This window comes from Leptinotarsa decemlineata, unplaced genomic scaffold, assembly GCF_025532065.1.
Source record: "Leptinotarsa decemlineata unplaced genomic scaffold, Ldec_3_MD MMD2_tig00001064_RagTag_RagTag, whole genome shotgun sequence".
Classification (NCBI taxonomy): Eukaryota; Metazoa; Arthropoda; class Insecta; order Coleoptera; family Chrysomelidae; genus Leptinotarsa; species Leptinotarsa decemlineata.
Genome location: NW_027412558.1, coordinates 2690193 through 2715513, shown reverse-complemented (window position 1 = coordinate 2715513; position 25321 = coordinate 2690193). Strand labels below are relative to the sequence as shown.

Sequence of the window (25321 nt, the reverse complement as noted above, 5' to 3'; positions counted from 1 at the left end):
CTTCAAATACTTATACTAACTACTAAAATGTGACTAAAGCTTCAAGACTAACCACAATGTACATCTAAAGAGTTGTAGTTTGTTGTTACGAGATTGTTTTTTCAGTGACAGTATTTCTTCATCAGTTTTTAGGTTATCTGTGCTATGGAATACCTAGTATTCTTTAAAATACGACACGCCATCTAAGTTCTAAACAATATTCACGAAAAAATTTAAAATTAACGTAAGGCTAAATTCAAGGTGCCCCGCCAGGAACCATAGTTGGGTAGTTGGATGCAGACAAACATTTTCACCAAATGGTTCATTATTGTTGTCAAACCCTCAGCTATATCACCTCTTTTCCTTGATGAACATGCAACCCACAAGAATAACATTGACGTTATCAACTTGGTTATAGAAAATTATGTTACGATCATATGTTTACCTCCCCACTCTCCACATGAAATCCAACCCTTGGACAATACCTTTATGAGTCCATTGAAATATTTTCATAGCAAGGAAGATACATTATTTTTATGGCATAGTTCAAAGCCCTCGAGGGTTTTTGATATGATGGAGTTATTCGGCAGAACTAAACTCGAAATATAACGTGAGAACATGGCAGTTGATAGTTTCAAAGCGACTGGCATTTATCCTGGCAATGGAAATGTTGAGGATTCCATTACTCTAACAGTTCCAAAGCCTGAAACAGGACCTATTGAACTAACACCTGCCACCATTTCAAGTCCATCAACCCTATATGACTCACCCTATATGACTTCTGATGTGATTGTTCCTGTCAAGCCAAAGTTGACCAACCTTGTCTTTCCTATGAAGATTTCACTTCCACGTCCAAAAAAACAGAAATCAACAAGAGGCAGGAAAGCTGGTTCCTCATCTAAATTAACATGCTCTCCATATAAAAAACAATTACAAACCGAACTGAAAGGAAAACTGGCAAAGAAGGAATTTAGAATTTCGAAAACACAAAAGGGAAAAGAAGATCGAAGACCCCGTGCTAAAAAACTAAACTCTACTGAGCCCCGACTTAAGGTAACTTATCCAACTAGTGATGACTCCAACCACGATGAGGAAAAGCATCATACAGCAAAGACACTGAGTGGTTTTCTGTGATGGAGGATATTCCGATTCCAAAAGGGAATTTGTATTCAGTGTTCAAGCTGCTCGTTGTGGCTGCTCATCTTGACTATACAGTGGCAAAAAGGCGGATTACTTGTGCAATTTTTGTCTATTTGAAATTGTTTTTAAAATTGGAAATAAATTGGTTTCCTGTACTTTAGATGTCTTTTTCATCAAATAAACCTTGTATTACCCGCTTATTTCCCCGTGAGTTGGGCTACCTATAGGGCGCATCCCGAAGTAGCGGGTAGAGGAACGGCCAGGGGACTGAAGGCCCTGTCCAGAAAGCCAATGTGGCCTCACGGACCCTGATCAGTGGCAGAAATGAGAAGGGGGAGGGAAACTAAAACTATCCAAAAGCCTTTGCAAAACTTGCCACCGTGCTAAATGGCCGGAGGGTGATATGCGGTTACGAAGGTTTCCATTGGGAAACTGGACGAAACCTCATTGTAATCAACCTACCTTTGGTAATGCGGGGCTCTGCCAAAGGTGACCAACTCTTCTCTTACAACTCGTTGGAACACACATGAATGATACAAACGCAAACACAGAAACAAAAACCAATCGCGAGGCGGGGCAGAAGTGCTCATCTCAATCTGAGGCGGTGGCTGGGGATGAACAGAAATATCCACCCCAATCTACCGCTTGGAATTAGTCTGGACATAGCAGATCACCTCATGATGTAATACAAAGGCCAAGGCGTAAGCGCATTCGCGGCGCCGAGGCCAAAAGGGGAAAGAGAGCGGAGGAGGCAGGAGTGGCAGCAACTATAAATGCACTCTCCTCCTCCCCCACTCCACCTCCAACAGCAAGGGAACTTCTTGCTGCGGGCGCCAAGAGTTCCACCTTGAATAAAGGCAAGGAACCGGCTGCCCTTGCAGGAAAGCTCCCTCACCTGTGCACCTCCTCGAAGGGAACCCCAAGAAGTGTGTTGGGCCTACACCTGACGAGTCATCCTAATTTCATCCAGGTTTGGAGACCAGCCCCCCTACCCTTTTGGCTGATTATTGGCCTTGAGAGGGGCCAATGGGTACACAACTGATAGATGACGGCATGAAGTCCTTAGACATCAGTGCCGCCCTTCACGGGATACCCCTACCTGGCTGGGGTGGGATGGATGAAAAAGTTATTCATCCTTTAACGGGGGACATGAGGGCCTCATTCGACAGAGTGTCGGGGCCTTCTATATCGGGAGATGTCGTCTACAGCATAATCTGTGGCTTCCCTAACTAACGGGTTTTCGTGAGTTTCCGTTTTTTCGAAAACTCTCTCATTCCTCGACTGAATGGACTGCCGAATGGAAGGCAGCTGCAAATCTCTGCGGATGGCTTCATTCCGCACGAACCAAGGAGCATTCACAATCATCCTAATTAACTTATTTTGCAACCTTTCCAAAATGGAAATGTTGGACGGAGCCGCTTGTCCCCAGACGCCTGAAGCGTACATGATGACAGGCTTGAACATCGTGTTGTAGATCGTGATTTTGTTCTTTAAACTCATTTTGGATTTCCTGTTGATCAGAGGGTACAGACTGGCTATCCGACCCTCGATCTTGGATTTAACGTACATAATGTGCGGGTTCCAAGTGAGCCTACGGTCTATTAAAAGGCCGAGGTACTTTACCCGCGCTTGCCAGTCAATCTCCCTTCCAGAGATTCTCGCTTTTCTGGCTGGAGAAGATAGTAATCTTCCCATGGTTATCGCCTGAGTCTTTTCCGGGTTTACTCGAATCTTCCAATCGAGGTACCAGCGCTCGAGGTCGTCCAATGCACGTTGCATGTAGACGCATGTAGTTGCAGGTAGGGCCTACACCTGCCAATATAAAGGAGATGTCTCGCAGTGACCTGTCCACCTTTCTGGAAAGGACAGGATGGACGATGACTTAACAGGACAACTCCTCGGGAGTTATATTTCAATCATTTCAATTTTCATAAACAAGAAAATCAATAAGGGTCTATAGGTAATTATAGTATTTGTTCATACTGATTAAGGGAGTTTTTACAACGAAACAGTAAATTATGTAGATTAGGTTTCATAAAGTACCCTGCTCTTGAGGGGACGACTAAGTCGTTTCCTGGCTGTCCCACCAAACTTTTCTTGAGGTTGAAAAAATGTAAATAGTATCTCATAATACCCTACTCTCCTCTAATTATTATCATGGATTGTGTGATTAATTTTAATCAAGTAACAGGTCATAGTAATCATACTGTGATGACTGAAATTGTAACAAAAATATTTCTAAGTGTGTGTCCTTCCTTAGTAGTCGAAACTTCGACAGGAAGACAGCGATAAACGAATGAATATTTCAGTTGCCAATTATCACACTTATCGTAATTTAATTGTTTGAATGTCACTCATTATCTACTGTTTCATTGAATTGTATTTGTTTACCGATTCAATTCAACTTCTTGAATACAAATAAATTCTGCAGCTGCTAATTGAATGCAATCAATTAATATTTTATTGAATTATCAATTGATATGCTATCATTCCAGAAAACCCACTGTTGGTTCTTCTGGAAATTTTAAATCTCTTTAGAATGGTTGTGTGATATTTCGCATCTTCTGATTCCATCTTCTGATGATGTTTTATTGAAATAATCAATGTTGACGTGTTATTTTCTTCTTGATTTACCCGCATCAATGTTTGGGGCGCCATCTAGTAGAGATCTTGGATATGCCGTTGATATTGATAGGCTTGATGAGTCTAGAAGATCATTTTTTGAACGACAGAATATTCATAAAAGAAGTGGTGGGTGTAAACATGGAATTGAGTGCTTGAAAACACTCGAAATGTTGAAATGTTTTACTCCGATAAAAATGTTGTGAAAATGAAGATAATTGTTATGGAGAATCGTCAAATCACAATTAGAGAAGTTTCTTAAGATGTCGGCATATCGATGGGCTCATGACATGCAATTCTTTCAAAATTTCTGGAGATGAAGTGTGTGTTAGCCAAGTTCGTTAAAAAAATTGCTGAATTTGACTGAAAAAATCGTCGCATGGCTCAGAAATTTCACTAGTTCGGACTTCTATTGTCTACTATATAAAATGATTTGAAATCCCTGAAACAAGTAAAAAAGAATAGTTGAAAATAACAATTATATTAAGCAACAATAAACCTGAAATGAAATGATAGTGAAATAACCTACAAGTAAAAATATAATAATTGAATAAATAAAAAATTAAAGGAATGAAAAAAGAAAATAAAAAAAAAAATTAACCATGGGAATACTGAACTAGACGCCTTTCTGAAACACATCAACAGCGTGAGACCTTCCATCACTTTCACAATGGAGAAGGAAATCCACAATGAATTGCCATTCTTAGACGTTTTGGTGAAGAGGACCGACACTAAGTGGGAAACATCTGTATACCAAAAACCCACTCATACGGGACAGTATCTGAACCACGAATCCAACCACCATCAATCGACAAAAAGAGGAATCATCAAGACTCTATTAGACCGTGCTTTTGGGCTCTGTAATACAAAGGAAGGTCTCGAGAAGGAACTAGACATCATCAAAAATGATCTTCAGGGGAATGGATACTCCAAAGCGATGGTAGAAAAGACTTTGGCTAAAAGACAGCAGGAGCCTCGCAAGGAAGAGAAGCCGTCACAACCAGTGCTTGCACTTCCCTACATCAGAGGATTATCGGAGAAGATAAGAAGAATTGGTTCCAAGTACAACATTAGAACCTGTTTCAGATCCGGTAACACTATCCGTAGCAACCTCACGAAAACCAGGCCCCCAAACGCGAACTGCGATTCCAAGAACTGCATTTACCGGATACCCTGTGAGTGCGGAAAATCCTATATTGGTGAAACTAAGGGGCCATTGAATGTTCGCATTGCCGAGCACAAGAAGCACACACAGCGAGGAGAAACCAGCAAATCAGGAATAGCAGGCCATGTTTGGACCCATCAACACAACATCCAGTGGTCCCAAGCTGAGATCTTGCACAGAGAGGAACATTGGTTCAGGAGAAAATTTAAGGAAGCCGCATACATGTTGTCCAACAACGTATTCAGCCAGGCCAGCGTAGATATACGAAACATATGGAAACCCATCATCAAACGAAAAATGACCAACTCCCGCCAAAACGGTCATCTCTCACGGAATCAGTGAAGCGGAAAATGGAAAGTAGAGAAAGTGAAAGTATTTCAACGGCCTATAAAATAGTCATCTCTCGGAGGAATCAGTCCAGTCATCACCCGAAGACGATTGTAGATACCATCAATCGAAACGTCGTGAACTAACGTGACTTGGAATCTCTACACTTTTTTTTTTTAATTTTCTTTTTTCATTCCTTTAATTTTTTATTTATTCAATTATTATATTTTTACTTGTAGGTTATTTCACTATCATTTCATTTCAGGTTTATTGTTGCTTAATATAATTGTTATTTTCAACTATTCTTTTTTAATTATTCTTTTTTACTTGTTTCAGGGATTTCAAATCATTTTATATAGTAGACAATGGAAGTCCAAACTAGTGAAATTCATCACGAAACATTGTCAATCACCTTCAAACAAAGGCTCAGAAATTGTTGAATGACGTCAACGGTAATCCATATTTGCTTAAAAGGATCATGATTGGTAACAAATCATAAATATATGGTTATGACATCGAAACCAAAGTCCAATCATCCCGATAGAAGAGCCCAGGATAGCCAAAACCGAATAAATCACGATAAATTTGATCAAATGTCAAGTCGACAATATAACTACAGAGCTGCTCAAAAGCTGTATTTTCTTTTAGTTTCATTTTTGTACATTTTTCAAGCTATGTATTTTTTTGAAGTCAATTGAACAGTTCTATGAGAGCGTTATGAAATATTTGCAGAATCCTCATCAAAAGTAGTGTAGAATATCATTCTGGTAGTTCCATTTTCATCGCATCTAATCTGTCGAATTCGACGATAGAAATATTCAGAAAACGAAGCCTCGTAGAAAAATTTATCCATCAGCTCATTCTGAGTATTTCATAGCTGAAGAGGAGTAAATTACCCTTTTTTCTGAAATTGATGCATATATTAGTGAGAAATTGAACCATGTTTCAACTTGTTGAAATCTTGACATGAACGTTTGTATCATCAGCGAAGCGTATAATTTGAGAATGAGACTCTGACATCAAAAATTGTTCAGATATACGTTGAATAAAATTGGCCCCACCACTGTGCCTTGAAGTACGCCACACATTTGAGTTATAGAGTTAACGATATATTATGTGAAATAAATGAGTGACTTAGGGCTGGGGTAATAAATTTACTCTTCGATGCAATGCATTATAGTATAACATAGATACGGCAAAAACAATTTTCTGGTCTTTGGACTGGACAATCGATTATTCTGAGTTGATACATTCACTTATAGCATGATGACTTCCGTCAATTTTCCCGAATGAAAAAATGAAATCCTCTGTAGATTAATCAGTGACCAATAGACAAGTCAACAAAAAGTGAAACAAGACGGACGTAATTCTTTACTTTCGCGCAGATTTCTACACGCGAGTGTAGTCATTCCTGTCACAAAAAAGTGTTAACTCAGCAAGATTGTCGAGGATAATTACCAGGATGGGACAAAAATAGTTGGATAGCCGTTATTTGAGTGATTATCTTGTCCTGAATGAAGCAAATTCATTTTCAGTCCATTGCTATGAACTTACCTACTATTACTTACGATTACTAACGGTAATCTTGTTGAAGCTTCATCTGACAAATCGTTTCCATTTATTCACTTTGTTTTGCAAAATCACAATGGACGCATATAGCATTCAAGAACACGTTCAAATGATAAAATTGTTTTATCCAGTGGGATATGTTCGGGCTATAATCTTCCTACCAACAGGACAAATCGCAATGTGATCAATGAATTGGAATCCACTGGTTCAGTAAACGATCAACCACCACCCGTACGTCGACAAAACGTAGGATATACCGAAAACATCGTCGCTGTCTGTGAGAGTGTGCAGGAGTATCCAAAGTAGTCGATTTCGCATCGCTCACAAGAACTTGGCCTTTCACAGATCACAACCTGACAAATTTTGCGTCACGAACTGGGCCTGCTTCCTAACAGAAATGAACTGACTCAGGAACTGAAATGGAACAATTATAGTCAACGGCGTGTGCTTCCTGAATCGGCTCCGGGGCAGTTGGCAACTGATACAGATTTTCATCAAAAATCATCTTCAGTGATGAGGCCCACTTCTGGATAAATGGGTACGTGAATAAACAAAATTGTTGAATTTGGGAAGATACCAATCTACATGAGATCCAAGAGCGTCCAATTCATCCCGAAAAAGTCACTGTTTGGTGGGAATTTTGAGTTGGCGGTATCATCGGTCTGTATTTCTTTGATCTGGATAGCAGCGACATGTGGTCTCAACAGGACGGCGCTACGTGTCATACAGCTTTTGCCATTCAAGGACATGGTCATCTCCCGTGGAGATGATGTGAAGTGGCCACAGAGGTCGTGCGATTTGATCCCATTGGACTTTTTCTTGTGGGGTTTCCTTGTGTCGCAGGTGTATGCGAATGAGTCACAAATTACAGCTATCCTCAAAGCAAACATAACCCATGCCATCGGTGAAATTCAGCCTGATCAATGCGCCAGTTACGAAGAATGGACGTTTGGGATGCGTTCCATCCAGATAAGCCGTGGTGGACATTTGAAATATCATACTACACACACAACGGCATCAAAAGATCTTTCAAATTTCCATGATATCTTGCACACAGTTTGTTTTATTTAAATTTATAGATGTCTGCGCCGAATGAAAAATCCTATAGTTGTGTCCTGTCTCAACAACACATCCCCAAATATTAAATGTACATACGACAACTACCACCAATTGACACAGCAAAGAATGTTGAGGCTACATTTTATTGAAGAAATAGCTGAAAATATCTAATAAAAATAGTTGTGGTGAAGAAAACAAAAATGTACAATGCCTCCGTGGTAGAAAGGCAAAAAATCAAAATTTGTAAGTGAAAAAAAGACTGGGATTTACAAAATGAGCTTCAGGAATTGTTACAGAAAGTATGTTGGTCAAACTGAAAGAGCTAATATAACGCGTTTCAAGGAACATATTTCACAAATTCGGTTTCATACACCAGGGAAGTCTCAACAATTTTTGGAGAACAGCCGCAAAGTGTAGAAGTGTTTTCATCAGATCCAAAACTGTAGATCGCTGAGCACGCTTCTTTTTCATTCTGCCCTGCTCCATTAAAACACGATTTATTCTTCCAATCCTACCAACATAGACGATGGCAGTGATGCCAACTTGGAGGTTTTTCCCCTAAATTTAGGGAATATAATTTGAAAAAAAGGATTTTTCGGGGGGGACATTTTTTTCAGGGTAATTTTTAGGGAGAATATAAATAACTGATATCGACATTAATGAAGAACAGGAAGCTGATGAGTTTTTCGGAATTATTAATGAATTGGAAATCAATATAGTATAAGTATCCATGCTCATATATGTGTATTCATTTGATGTATTCATTTTTTTATTTATTACTTGGATGTTGTTTACTGACGTACTCACATAAAGGCAATAAAAAAGTTACCATGTTTTAAAAATCTTATGTAACATTTTTCAATAATCTTTTTATTTAAAACTTCGTTACAATAAGAATATGAAGGTAAGTTAATTTATCAGCTTGTTAACTGGTAAATGTTATAGCAACTTTCAATATTTAATTAGATTTTTCATTCACTAAAAAAATTTGGGGTATCTTGGTTTGAATTTAGGGGGTTTTAAAATAGGCTTAGGGGAAAAGATTTTGAACAGTTGGCATCACTGGACGATGGCACCTAATTAGCGATACTACATTGCTTCGTACAAACCGTATTACATAACTTTGGTCGTATCGAATTATCAATTCATTCCGTAATTGAATTAGCCATTTATAGCAACGCTGGCATCGTTAGCATTTTTCGCAGATCGAACTACACTGTGATGCAAGCGAACGTTCACAAACAACAAAATAATTGTTGTAGATTATGAATATTTTATACGGCGGTCGTGATTTTGAAATGGAATGGCTCTGCAGTCCGACTGAAATAGTCAGTCATTAGAAAATAATGTTTGATTTATGTCGGACATCGGTAGCGTGTAAGGAAACAATTAATAATTATTGTTTGTTTTTCTGGAATACGGTAAGAATAACAAATAGACAAAGTTGCTCTCGTTAATGAAAGAATGTTCCACTAGAAACATTCTCTGGAATGAACAAGTTTTACAGGGTGTTTGTGAGCCATAAGTAAGTCTGGTGAACATAACTTTTGCTAAAAAGTTGAGTACACCGCGGTGTTCTCAGAAGTATCCGACCTGACCTACAGATGGCGGTAGTTATTCAAAAAATATCGCGGTATTAAAAAGTACACAATCTTTAAAACATATGTTTGAAGTTTGAAGACGCTGCGTTGTTTAGTAGTTGTTTGGCAGCCATCAATAGCAAACGTTGTCGGTGAATTCATAGAAATGAAGAAAATTGGTCATCGTTATGTAGTACATAAGAAAGAAGAAAGAATGCGTAAACGTAGCTTACAGAACGATTAATAATCTAAATAAATTTATTAAAAACAATAAAGACAAAACTTCGGTGTCGGATAGATCGTATATTGGCCAAACAGGGAGAACATTTTTCCGAAGAATCAAAGAGTATAAGAGTAATTTTGTAAATAGAAAGACCAATTCCACATTTGCAAACCACCTTTCAGCAGAAGGACAGGAGTTCAATCATGAATGGGATGTGTTACATTTAGAAGAGGAGAGTTTGAAACTCAATCTTCTAGAATGTTTACAAAACAATAGATTCAGAAATTCGGGTAATTTAATGAATGATCAATTAGAATTGAATAACTTCCTGTTACTGAATATTTTTTCTAATGTGGAAACTGGTACATAAACTCATCAGGTAATTTAATTCACTACAAACTCAGGTATAAATCAGGTATTTGAAATGTAGGTACTTCAAATTATAGAATAAGGTATATTTAGCATTGAATATGTAGAATTAGTTAGTAAAGACACGCCCGAAGAAGCCGTTGCATGGCGAAACACGTGTTACGTTTTTGTTATATCGTTCAATGCAAACCTCACAATGAAATGTTTTTTGAATACGTTATTAATGGATTTTCATCAAGTATCGGCCCATTGCATCATATATGAAAAGTTCATCCCGTAAAGTTACTGCGTAATATAAACTACTGAAAAGTCCAATTAGTCAGCAAGTATTATTCATCAATTTTGCCTACAATTCGAAAAAATCAATTGAAAAACTGAAATATTAATACTTAGCTTTCTTAAGAGAATACATTTAGCTTTCTGAAGTGTATTCACAATAAAAATCCCAACTTAAATTTTGAATGTTCTGATTTCTTTCTTTCTTTTTCGAAACGTAAATGTGATTTGTTTTATGTGACGTGTATATCGTCGAAAATCTGGACACACCGGCCCAAAGGATTCGTCTAGCTAGAATCGTCATCATGATGTTATACAATATATTGAAAAATGCCATCACTTGATGATGCCTTATATAATGGAAAGAAAAAAATGTTCACAGGAATGGTCTGAAAACATGACAGCTTCTATCTTCGAAGTTTGTGTGTATATATTTAGTAACTAACAGTTTTTCAACCAGATCTAGCATGCATAAACATGACACCAGAATTAAAAATCAGCTGAATATGGACCCTTTTCTAGGGTCCAAATATCTAAAAACTCTCCAAACTCACTAGGTCTTTTATTATTTAATAAATTACCAGACTATGTAAAAGAAAGTCGAACCTTAACATGTTTTAAAAAATGTCTTAAACATTTTTAATTGAAAGATGCTATTATAGAGTCGATCAGGCACTATAATAAGTACTTGTAAATCCTTGTGAATGATTTGTCTGTTATTTGTGTATTTGGGTGAATATATGTATATATGTGTATAAGTGTATATATGTATGTATGTATATATGTATGTATAAGTATATATGTGTTACACTATTCACTGATTATGTACTATCATATTAATTTTTTTAATGTTTACTTTTAGTGTTTACCATTACTATAGATGAACGACTATAATACCTGCAAATTTATTGTTCTGTTATATTCAATTCAACTGAATGTTGTCATGTTCTGTTAATTGTAGATAAACGACTACTCCTATACAATACTTGTATTGTCCTACTGGAGAATAAAGAATTATTATTATTATCAAATATTTCTTGGATTTCCACAATTCGATAGTTAATACCACCACTCCAGTGAAAGTTGTTTCGTAAATTTTATTTCAAATGATGGTTTGCCTGATTGTGTTTCCATACTATATTCTCTAAAACTGTTTCTTACATTGGAGTAAACTTTTTAAACGGCCACACTTTTTTTCTAAGAACGTATCGCTGAATAAGTTGTAAAACTATACTCTATTTTTCAATAATTAATTCAAGGAAAACATTCCATGTCAATGAATTTATTCTGTTTCCAAAATTCTTCGACATGTTCAACGAATTACATTTATTCGTCGTTCAGAATTCGTTAAACCTGTCAGATATTCAAATTAGTCAATCTTGCAACAATTCCAACGATTTATACTATTCAGTTTTGTAATCTTCTAAAAACTTGAATAGTTCTCCAATTTTTAGATTTCGAAGATAACACGAAGGCGTTTCGACTTGTTTATGAGACAATTAAAATATCCTAGTTGCCTTTTTCGTCCAACCAAATATCAATTCGTAGGATTCTATTAACATAAGTGAGACTTTTATCGGATATCCGACTCCTCCGAAGTTGCATCTTGTGAAAAATCTGTCGACACGAATTTTCATTTCAAATATCTTGGTACTCTTCGTACAATTATCTTGGTACAGTTTTCTGTACCTGATTTTTTTTTATTTTATATCGAATCAAAATGCTTCTAATTGTCTAACATCACAAGTCTGGATATTGGGCACCAGCGACGTTGTTTTGTTTTGAAAAGCTTCACAAAAATGAATGTTGCCTACATTGAAGAAGTCTCAACAAATAAAATAAGTGGTATTACTATTTGGGATCACTTTTTGCTGCATTCAACCAAATCTTATTCACTATATTCTTTCGATACTTTCATAAATGCCTTTTCAGACATGAAGATGATCATACTTTCTCAAAACGTCAACATACGTGGTTGCTTCAGTGAATCGTTCCACAGAAACAAAAATTGTTGATAACCTTCACATTTCTTCAGTTTCCAATACCTCAGTTCAATACCAATACCTGGAACATACTCAGAAACAAACATTACACCTGGCTGATACCATTACATACATTGGATTATATCCGACAGACATTAATGCAACTTTCCTCCTAGAGATGGGGTCATTTGCAACTTTCATTCACGTTTATGAAAACCAGTTTTCCATATTTTCAATCCAATTTTTTCCTTTGAAAGCTATTCAGGAGAACGAAACTATGTTCTGTGTTCAGATCTGACGACCAATCATTTGTGTCTAAGAGTTTGGAAGTATTATTCATGAATATTATTTAACTCTATTAGAATGCTAGTAGCAACAAATCAGCATGGTGTCATGTCCAAAAGATCGACAGAAACCAACTGAGTATAACAGAATATACAGGGTGTAACATAAGTACGTTAATATATTCAAGTGACGTATTCCTGAGACAATTTCAATACGGGGTGTTGAAATTGAATTTTTTTGCTATCTTTTTGTAAACACCTCTTGCAAAAAATAAGTTATTTGCACGAAATTCGGTACCCGGGGTTTTTTTGACGTGGGAAATCATAAAAATCATCGCTGTCATTATTTATTTCAAATTGCCCTAACTGATTTGCAATGAAATTTTGGTACTTTTCATGAAAAAATCTAATTCCCACACCTCTTCCAAGGTCAACAACGCTGGAGGTGATCGTTTTCGGAATATTTACAATTTTCTATATCGATGCATATTACTTTATAGCCAAATATGATTTCAGTAATTTTTGTCACTCTCCACTTGCAAATTTAGTTAATTAAATCGAGTAGGCTATGAAAGTTTGTTCATTAAAATAGAAGTTCGCTGTCACATTTTTAACTATTAATTGACAAATTCACAGTTCAGAATTTATAAAGTGATTTTTTGGTATCATTCCCGATTTTACGAATGCTGAAATGGCTGATATGGTTTTTGCATACGGCTTGGCAGAAGGAAATTAGAAAAATTAGTCAAACTTTAAATGTGAGTCACATGACAGTTTACAGAATTTTAAAGAAACAGCAATTATATTCTTATCATATTCAGCATGTCCAGGCACTTACGCTACGTGATTTCCAACCACTGATCGAATTTGCTCAATGACTCCAAAGAAAAGTCGAACAACATTTTATCGAAAATCCTCTTCACAGATGGGGCTAATTTTTCAAGGAATGGTATCATGAACTTCCATAACAACCACATCGGGGCGGAAGATAACCCACATGCGATAACGCAAACTCATTTCCAAGACAGATTATCTTTTAATGTATGACTAGGCATAATTGGGGATTATTTCATTGGGCCCTATTTTCTCCCCATACGTTTGAATGGAGATGCTCACCTACATTTTTTGGAACACGAGCTTCCCCAACTTATGGAAGATATTCCATTGGTCTCCGAAATTACTCTTGGTTTATGCACGATGGAGCTCCTGCTCGTTTTAGTGTGATAGCAAGAAAGATTTTAGACGTAGCCTATCCCCAACGATGGATAGGAAGAGGAGGCACTGAGCATTGGCCCCCAAGGTCACCGGGCCTCAATCCCGTCGATTTTTTCTTCTGGAGACATATAAAATCACTAGTTTATGCTAGCCCCATTGAAAACGAGAAAATGTTGAGGGATTGCATCATAGCTTGCTACGAAACGATAAGAAACACTCCGGGCATTTTTCAACGGGTACGGAATTCTTTGATCAGGAGAGCAGAAGCTTGTATTACTGTTGGAGTCGTCACTTTGAACCGTTGTTGTAACAGTTGTTCCGTTCAATTTTTATATGTTGAAAAATTCCATTTCAATACCCCGTATCTCCGAAACGAAGCATTTTCGGACACAAGTTCATATAGACTTATTTTCTTGAAATTGTCTCAGGAATACGTCACTTGAATATCTCAACGTACTTATGTACTTTCGAAAAACTATAGAGAGTGGGATCCCCAGCTTCATCATGGGATTGCTTAAATCTCATACTATGTCGAATCGATTTCAACTCGCAAAATATGTAGGTGTACAGTCGAGTTCCTATATATATCTACTTCTGGGATCCCCCAGGAGTCTGATTTGGGGCCATTCTTATTCTTTCAGTTTATTGATGACTGAATGGAAGGCATAGCAAGCCTTCATTAGCTCTTGGCTCCTACCAAGCAACGTCTAAATTGGTAGCCAATTTCCAAAAACGACTATATTGGATAGGAAAATTCAACACATTGTCTCTGGTCTGGATTCCTGGCCATACTGGCCTGGAAGGCAATTAGGCTGCTGACCTGTCATTGGAATCGCTTTGCCAAACAGAGATTGAACACCTGGATGGCAAGAAGATTTATCAACTTCTGGCTCACTCCAAGGCTTGATACCAAACAGTTGTAGGACTATAGCAGGGATGAACTAGGATGTCCAACAGGGATTATCACAGGCCATTGTCATTTGAATCATCACATGTAGATACTCAGACTGTCGGAAGATAGTATAACTCGCCTCTGTTTGAAAAATGATGAAACAGCTGAGCATATAGTTTGTGCCTGCCCCGCTGGGGACCGAATCAGGTTTTCAGAGTTTGGCAGAGCCATACGCTCACCATCAGAACTGAAAGACCTCTCACCATACTAACGAATCGGTTTCGTCAAAAAGCTGGGTTTATTTGGTCGAATGTGAATAGTTGTGAGCCACAATAAACCCTTTTGGGTTGCGGTAGAGGGTCGAATAGACCCACTCACTTTGGATCTAACCTAACCTAAACTAAGCCATACCATATCATTACAGGCCTTCTCACAGGCTATTTGACAAGTTATTCAGTAATCAGCTCCATAGAAGTTTGTTGTATTTTATAAATCTCGCTTGGAAAAATTCTGGTGAGGTGTAAACATCAGTTTTCAGCTTGATTCAGGTATATACAGAGTGTTATTCTTTTATTTCATCAGATCGGATTTACCATGTCTAATATAATATAAATTGATTTGAAAATTCAAAGGAGCAGCGTATATGTTGTCCAACAACGCATTCAGTCAAGCTAGCGTAGAGATACGTAACATATGGAAACCTCTAATCTAACGAAAAACGACCAACTCCCGCCAAACGGTCATCTCCCGCTAAAAACCAATGAAGCGGAGAGAGAGAAGAGGGGATAGGTGAAAGCACTCGGATGGTCTATAAATAGTCGGATCTCAGAGGAATAAGTCCAGTTATCACCCGAAGACGATTGGGGATACTAACACTCGAAACGTCGTGACATAACTTGGTTTGAAATCTTTTAATTCTCATTTTTCATATTTTGTAAATAATAATTTTTAAATTTCAGCTTTTAATAATATATCAATTTTTATTTTTTCGTTGTTGTTTAGTTTTATGTTATTTCTTTGTAATTTCAGTTTTTTTTTTGTTCAAATAAAATTGTTATTTTCGGTTAATCTTTAAATTTTTTTTAGGGATTTCAAATTAATTTATATTATATTAGACAATGGAAGTCCGAACTGATGAAATACACCACGAAACATTGTCAACCACCTTCAAACCACCTTCAACCACCTTCTTTTGTTCTTATAGAAATTCTTGAATAACAGAATTGCACTGCATTGATTAGTTGAAATAAATTCAGCACATTAATCAGACACATGGGTGTTTCTACAATAGGAATCCTAGAACAAATTCATCTATCAAAAAATTCGTCGGTGATGTGTGTGTGAATTAGCCAATAAAGTGTCAAGTCTATGCGAAAAATACCATGATGATAATGATAGTTCAACCCGGGAATCACTAAAAACTTGATGTTATGATAGTGTTCCTTCTAAGTATTCCAGATTCTTCCTTATATTCGTTTCATCTGTATTTTCTCTATTTATCTATGGATGTGAATCTTTTGAGAATAAACATTATTATTTTGCTTATCTATCGCTTTTTGGCACATTCATCAGACTTCTTTACAAACATATTCTTCCCTGAAGCTATTTTCGTATTACAAGTATTTCTTCTTTCTCTATACAAAACCAAAATAGAGAAATCTACGTGTTCTCATCATTTGTATCTATATATTTTGGCAGAAGTAACATATATGATATTGAAGTGAGCCTGATTTTCATTCTACATTTTTATAAAAATATAAAAAACGACGTTGATATTTCTGTATTTGTCATTATCGTGAATGTTCTATGCTCTAGTGAGGCAATTTTTTTCATTCTCCTGTTAGACGCTTATAATGAAAACAACAGAAAGTTATACCCCTTTCAATTCAACCAATTAGTTATATTTCAATACTCAAAAACACCACAAAATAAGGCACTGAAGTGGATTTCCCGATATACATTTACTCGAATCCACATTGAGTTTGTACACAATTTGTAACGATTATTCAGATTCATATATCCATTGATTCAGTTTTAATTAATATCAAACATATCGCACAAATATTGATTCCAAATTTCAGTATTAGGTCAGATAATTTTGATTTTTCGAAAATCATGTCAAACTTGAATATTAAAATGAATTGATTGATTGAGAAAATGACTGCTTCATAATGGTGTTCTCATTTATAATTACCTGATGAGAGATATGTGAAATTGAAATAAAAAATTTTATCACATTGAAATCTCTTTTGAAAAACGTCTTCTGAATCTGTCAATATAACTATATAATTTGTTTTTTTTTTATAAAAATATCAAATATTCGTTTCATTTCCTACTATACAATACAATATTACACAATATTACAATATTATGTGGGAAAGAAAGTTTTTGGCTTTCTACTACTTCATCTTGATACAAAAAAAATAAGAAATGTAAGAATCTTCCAAAATCTTTCCCACAAATTAATCACTCCTGAAAATATAACCCCTTTAATTCATACAATATTATATTTCTCACAATTTTATTTTACAAAATAGAGTTAGATTCGCTTTCTGAGTCATTCTGCTTGTGGCATTATTGCTTGTGTGTGTTATATCCAGGGCTTCTCTAAAAACTATTAGTACTGTACATAAACTATGCTAAAAATTTTGGCGGGCAAAAATTTACAAGGAAAAAAGGGAAGGTACCTGAACTCTGGTATGAATCATGAGTTTAAACACATGTGTATTTTATAATAATAATAATAATATTCTTTATTCAGTAGAACACAGGATTACAGAAGGAAACAGGAAACAGAAGAAAAAAACAAAAGAACAAAAGATCGCAGATAACTAATGAAAATTGAGTGAAACTATAGATATATGTGCTGATACAAATAACCGCTTTCTAGATATTAGAGGACTTCACAAATTCAAACAAATTTTTTCGAAAGGAGGAGAGTTTCATATTCTTAAAATCATTTGGAATAGCATTGTAAGTGGTCGATACATTATAGAAAAAACTTCTCTCAAACAATGATGATTTATGGATTGGTGGTGTTATAGTACCTTTCGATTTTATATTGAGATTGTGAACGTCAGTGCGGAACACAATCTTTCTATAAAGGTAGGAGGGAGTTTGGGTAGTGATTATTTTGTGATATAAGATGGAGCAGTGAAGTTTTCGGCGAGATTTCATATTTAGCCACCCGGCTTCTCGTAGCTTATGACTGATGGGTTGACGCCTACGAATACCATAGATGAAACGGAGACAATAGTTTTGGATTTTCTGGATTTTTTGCGTAGATGTTGCCGTAAGGCAAGAGCTATAGACTGTATCGCAATAAGTAAAAGTAGAAAGAACTAGAGACTCTCCAAGCATTTTTTTAAGATTCAAATTCAAGGTGGCTCGAGATCCAAACAAAATTTTCAGTTTCCAGATACTTTTACGAATGCATTCCGATATATGCTTTTCGAATCTCAAGAAGTAATCTATCCAGAGCCCAAGATTCTTCACCACATCACAAAACTGTACAGGAATGTTATTGATAGTAACACAAACATTTTTTTGGTGAAGAAGTCTTTCATTTCGCCTCCCGAACAGCATTGCCTTAGATTTGTTTGGATTCAATGAGAGAGAATGATCTTTGGATATTTTGAAAATTCTATCAAGGTCTTCGTTGATTTTCTGACAACCATTCATAATGTCTGATGGGTGGAAGGAATACATCACCTGAGTATCATCCGCATACATTTGTAGATAACAATGCGAGACAACATTTTTGAAAAATGCTGTGAAAATTACATAGAGAATTGGTCCCAAAATGGATCCCTGTGGAACCCCACACGTCAGTTCTCTTGTTCGAGAAACCATATTATTGAGTACAACTCGTTGCTTTCGACCACTTAGATAGCTATCAAAAAACAAAACAGATTCTTCTGAGAGTCCAATAAATCTTAGAATATGTTTCAGCGCAGAATGATTTAGGGTATCGAAAGCTTTCAAATAGTCTAAGAGATCTAGAACAGTAATCATTCCCGAGTCAGTTGCCTGGAAGATACGATCTGTCACATTCAGAAGGGCTGTCGCGCAGCTATGTCCTTTTCTGAATCCTGATTGAGTATCCGGCAAAATATTATATGTTTCCAAGAATTTCACAAGTTGATCTTTTATACTTCTTTCTAATAATTTTGAGACAACGGGTAAAATGCTGATTGGTCTTGGTTATGTGTGTACATTAATTTGTACCAAAATTCTGGATGATATTTGACGATTGGTAGAGGGCAGAGATAGCAGCAATGGTGGGTGTATTTACTGTCGTTGTATTTTATAGAATGTTTCCATGTTTTTCAGGATATAGTTCTTTATTTCAGTTTCGAAATTCTTTAGTTTGTCAATTTTTCAAATGTACCGGTAGGTATTACATTGTATATATCAATTGCTATAATTATTCACTTCATGAATATGACTTTTTTGGGATCGAAACCATAATAGTGATTCAGTGCCTTCATTAGTTTTCAGATTTATCTAATTCGTTGCCAAAAGAATTTAAATTTCATTGGGTTTATTTTTTCAATAAATATTGGTCTGCATTCAATATTCTTCCAGTTCATTTTTCAATCAAACCGTGTTACGAATCACACGTTAAAAGGTGAGACCTCGTTAGTCCTTAGCTCGCACAAGTTTCTCAACTTCTGAGAGTTGTCGTTCGTATAGGGGCGACAGCTGATTAACGGAAAAACAGATTTCAAACAGATTTAAACGATAATAATATTCATATCCGCTATATCGATAACACAAATTACATTTTTTTCGCCATTGTTGAATATTATCAAATTAAAAAAAATTATTATGCAAAAAAATGCAGTAAAAATCATTGCCGGTATCTGTGCAGAGATGATAAACATGTATAGAAACAAGTTTTACATATGTTCCCCGCGACATCATTATCTAACTCACAACTGTACCTACACCAAGAAAGCTTCATTCAATAAGCTAGATGATATCATAAAACAATCATCAAATTTGAACAATTTCAAATCAAGACTAAAGAAGATTCTCAGTGAAAAAAAAATACTACACACTTGAGGAATTTTAAACATTTTTTTCAATAATCTTTTTATGATAATTATCATAACTAAGTGACATAATCCACTCTTCTTATATTTATTAATTTTTTCACATGACCCAACCTGGTTTTATAACCCTATTCAGGTGTTTTGATTTTATTATTGTTATTTTGCTACGATAGTTTTGTCTCATAACTGTTCCTATCCTAAGATAATTTCCTTGTCAACGTACATATAGAATCATTGTAATTCTAACTTTGTACTTCTCAACAAAAAATAAACGTTATCATGATTATTATTATTGTCCCTCCAGGAAATTAAACAGAAAAATCGAATGAATTCTTCTCGTAAGCCACAGTATTTTTTTTTCTCATACACTTTATCTTTGACCCAAAAAATGCTCTTTGGTATTGATAGTGATTTTCAATAAAGTAATATTTGAAACGAATGTTCCATCTGTTCTCAACTTTCTGCTTTTTGTCAGTAACAAACTGGTATCGTCCACAGTGAGTTTCGCAACATTCCCAACATGACAAAATCCAAAAATCAATAAAGTACTCACGGAATGTCCAGCGCTTCAGAAGAGAAATCGTCTCACCTGGGCCCGAACTGTCAACAAAAAAATCAAAACAAAACAAAATCACACGCGCCCGCAGAATCCGCGAAACTCATCAACTACAATCGTCGGTCGCATGGAGCTGCTCTCGACAGAAGTTGCGTCGACACTGGTAAATGTTCTCCGTAGTCTCTCTCTCTGTTGGCGTCTCCCTCCCATGTAATCCATGTTCGCCAAGGATTCAGCAATTTCAGTTTCATGCCGTCAAGGATTTTTTTGATATTGTTTACATGCGCTTTCAAGTCGGGAGGAGATTGCCATCTCGATAGATATGCCTGAGTTTGGCGCAGGCAGAGCTTTACTGATTTTTTTTTATATTTCAGGATGGAATCCAAAGAATATAAAGTCTTTCCGAAGCCATCGTTATCATACATATATCATCTAACGTAAATCAGCCCCTTCCCAGTAAAACTCCAGATCGTATACCAATAAAATTACGCAGATCGTTGTTTATTGTGTACGGAACACTTTCCAAAATGTTAGTGTTCGTCTTCAAGTAAACGTTTGAGGGGTTAAGTAGTCGAGGACTAGATACAGCTTTCATAAATCTGCATGAAACATGTTTGTTTCCAACTCAAAAAGAGAAGCAAAGAGAAGCAAATTACACATGGGCTGAAAAATCATGGAGCTAAGAAAGAAACCGCATTCTTTTTGTTCAAAATTGGCCTAATTCATCAACATAATCTCTATCAAGAGCCACACAATCAATTCAGCGCCGCTCTAACACTTCAATACCACTTTTGTAGAACGATTTATCTTTTGTCTCAAAATGGGCTTCAGTTGCAGCAAAAACCTCTTTATTCGAGCGAAGTTTCTTACCAGTGAAAACTTTTTTGAGATATGCGAAGAGCATATCTCAAAAATACAGTGTTGGTGAATACGGTATATGCGGGAGCCCATTTCATTCAATTTTGACATCATTTTCATTGATCTGTGACGATGCGTTGTCTTGATGAAAGAAATGTTTTTCCTTTGCCACTTGCGGTCGTTTCTTTGCAATTTCGGCTTTTCGAACACTCCAATGACCCTATATAATATTCACTGTTGATACATCATGCACATTCCAAAATAATAATAATAATAATGAAGCAAAAAGCTTAGATAAAAACCGCATAGATCACCTTACTTCTGCGGAGACACAAGCATAAGCCACTGCATGGGGTCGTCTTCAATAACATTGGAGACCTTGGTTTATCAAAGCGCCTGACGTTTGCCTTTCCAAGGTCGAGTGGGCTGAAGTCGGAAACTGAGGGGTTCATCATGGCTTGCCAGGATGGTGTCTTCAACACCTTAGTCTACCGCAGTCGCGTGATGGGTATAGAGGTTCCTGACACAAGGTGCAGGGCCTGCCGCGAGGCGCCCGAGACCCCAATGCACTTGCTATCAGCATGTCCAGCATATGCGGTCTCGGCCTATATCCATCGACATAACGCGGCCCTAAAAGTGCTATATTACCATCTACGGCACTCTTACGGTATTGACGAGACACAGGTGTGGCCCTACACTCCGGGGATATTGAATCCGTTGTGGGAAGCAAGAAGTGCCGAATTTATTGGAACTATTCGTTCCCCACCCTCAGGCTCATACAAGCTAATAAGCCTGATGTAGTCCTTCTCGATCACCAGAGCAAAACGATATTTGTCGTGGAGTTTTCAGCTCCTGGCGAGTCGAATATCGTCAGAAAAGAGGAGGAAAAACGGATAAAATATCGAGATTTTCTCTTCGAACTCCGCAGACTCTATCCAGATCACTCTGTCAAGATGGTTGTTCTGATTCAGCAGTATCTTCGCCAGTTATGAGTAGATTTGTATCATCAGCATATGATATTACTTGGACTTCAGAGATGTCAAGAAGGAAATTAATGAGATCATTAGCATAGATTGAAAATAACAAAGGTCCAAGAATTGAGCCTTGGGGAATTCCCTGTTCAATAATGAAAGATTTTCTCTGAGTTGTGTTGATGATTACACTCTGGGATCGATTAGTTAGGTATGATTTCATTAAATTCAATGCTACACCCCTTATACCATATCGCTCGAGCTTAATTAATAAGAGGTCATGATTAACACAATCAAAGACCCTAGGAAAGTCAATAAATAGCCTTCACTTCTTCATTCAGGCTATTATTAAATTTTCTTGAAAATTATATAAAGCAGTTTCAGTACTTCTGCCATTTGTGAAACCATGCTGACTTGAAGAATGCAAATTATTCATAGTTAAGAATGAAAGCAGTTGATTTTTTTTATTCAACTCATAAAGCTTGCTAAAACTTGATAGAAAACTTATTCCTCTGTAGTTTCCAGTGAAGTGGGGGTCACCTTTTTTTATAAACTGGGTTTATGACCCCAGACTTGAGTTAGTCTGGGAAAATCCCTTTTTCTACTGACAAATTTATTAAAAAAGCCAGAAGAAAACACAGTTCCTGGCTACATTTCTTAATGAGATTATTAGATATCCCATCATGCCCACATGAATACGTGTTTTTCAGGTTATGAATCAGATCTAATACCTCAAATTCAGAAATTGGGGAAAAATAGTGAATTTGAACAAGAGGTATAATTTTTTGCGTAAATTTAAGATCAATTCCGACTTTTCCTGGAGTGGGTGTAAAATGATTATTGAATTTCCCGACCATTTCTCTAGTGGATAATTCTGTTCCGTTCCTTTTTTAAGGAAATTTCTGTTACTTGGTTAGTTGAGTTGGCTATCCTCAGATTGATTTTTTTTCTATTTTCTTACGACGTGTTACATTCAAAATAGATAAGTTTCAAACTCAATCTTCTAGAGTGTTTAGAAATCAATAAATTCAAGAATTTGGCTAATTCACTGGATGATCTATTGGAATTGAATAACTCCCATTACTGAATATTTTTTCAAATGTGGAATCTGGAACATAAGCTCAGTTAATTTAATTCATTACAAACTCAAGTACTTGAAATTAAGCATGTAAAGCATTGAATATGTAGAATATAGTTAGTGAAGATATGCCTGAAGAAGCCATTCTATGGCGAAACACGAAAACGTCTAAATAGGTAATATCGGGCATGAAATTATATGTAGACTGGCAAAATATTCATTAATATTATAAAAACAACCATCTACGAGAGTGTTTCTGAATCTCCGTTTGAATACTAGAATTGATGCTACACTTTTTAGGCCGGAAGGTAGACAATTGAAAAATTTTGAGCCTGCTGAATATTGCCTCTTATCGAATAATTTTGTACGATGCTGTTGTAGTTTGTAGATTGATTTAATTCATTCATCATTGTCATTTCTCTCTCATGAGCTCAACACGGCGAAGGAATTTGCAAGACATAAAAATCGAGGTAAGACTAGACACTAGACCAACAGTATTTATTTTGGGTTTTCGCCAGATTGTAATGACTTCATCGCGAACAGATTTTTATTAGAAACAACAAATGAGGTAGCTATATATTACGCATTCCAAGGATTAGGAATCGTAAAGAAACCTACGACAAATAGTAAAAACGAGAATAAACGTCTGTGGGTCAGTGATCGATTGAAGGCGAGACGGGGAACCTGCAGTCTAGCCCCGGATCATTATTTTACTGTTTACAACTTATTGTTGGATGCTAAAAATCATGTGAATGATTTCCGAGTCATGAAATATAAATATCGAGGAATGGAAAAAATATTTATTATTCAGTTTAATCTTTATATTGAAGATGATCCCTTGGTGGTCGAAACAGGTGCCGAGGAATTAAAAATAACGGTTTGGGGTTGGAATAAATCTCCAATAATATGAAGAAACATTAAAAGAAAATTTTCCCGCAGTTTGTTCATTAGTGATGCTTTTGTTGAGTGAGGAATTTGAAACTTCACAAAAAATTCATATAAAACTCATATATTTTGCAAATTCAGGAACTCATCCTCAAATAATTAAATTTCTTCATTTTTTAAACCGACCAATGCAGGAATATGATTTTTGAAATGTTCCCAGTTCTATTATTTGACAAATTGTTATGAACTGAATGCGTTGTTTATAAAATATTAAAAAACTTTCATTCTGAGGAAATTTTTATTAATTGATTATATTGACTTTTTTATGCATTTTTCATGTCTCCATTCACTGAACAAATGTTGGCGTGATATTTTTCATCCATTGTTCGAAAAATAAAAAAAACATTGTCTCCGGTTTTATGGCCAGACTGTCTATTCCCATGCTCAGGTTGGAACCGTTTTAACCTAGTCAGACTAATAGAGAGTGTCTGAAAGACATTATCATTCGGATATTATACTTGACAGAAATATTTCAGACAACTTGAAGATCATTGATGAGAATATCTAATTTTTCGAAGCGGAATGAGAAACTGCAAATCAATATACGAATGAATACTGACTATACAGGGTGATTCGAAAGTACTTTGACAAACTTCAGGAGGTGATTCCTCACAATATTCTGATATGAATTGTCCAAATAAATAAATGTTCGGAAACGCTTCGTTTCCAAGATACAGGATGTTGAAGTTTTATTTTTATTATCGTTTTTTTTCAAATAACTTTTGAAATACTGAACTTCATTGAACGAAACTTGGTAATAGGAGGTTTTTGAGGTGTCGAATTCGAACCTGATGTTCTTATTGCTCTTACTCGTAGAGGGCGCCACCTACACGTCTTTTTCTTTTTTAAAGATTCATAACTTTATTGGGCGTACTTCTAGCACATTTTCACATTTTCTTCAAAAATCGATTCCTCTATCATATCTACGTAAATAAACTACCCTTGTTACTATTCGCTGTAAGCAACCGTTTTCTAAATATTTGGACTTGAAAACTTCAAGTCGATTATTTGATGATTACAAATATTTTGCATTTTTCACAAGAATGCTTTGGAAATAAATTTGACGTTTGTGAGTAGTTTTGGTAATTACATATTTTGTGACAGTTAGACGTTTTTTTGAAGTTTCCGTAAGTAGAAGTAGAAAACACTTGTTTTGAAAAAATGGATTATTCAA

General features: G+C 36.0%; 1 protein-coding gene across 1 annotated transcript in view; it reads right to left on the bottom strand.

Annotated features, from left to right (window-relative positions):
• LOC111514606 (BMP-binding endothelial regulator protein) overlaps window positions 1-20503 on the bottom strand; it is a 185774-nt gene extending 165271 nt beyond the window's left edge. Inside the window, exon 1 of the mRNA XM_023170867.2 lies at window positions 20293-20503. The gene's annotated coding sequence lies outside the window, so the exon portion shown is untranslated. The remainder of the gene's footprint in view (window positions 1-20292) is intronic.
• Between the last annotated feature and the right edge of the window lie 4818 nt (window positions 20504-25321).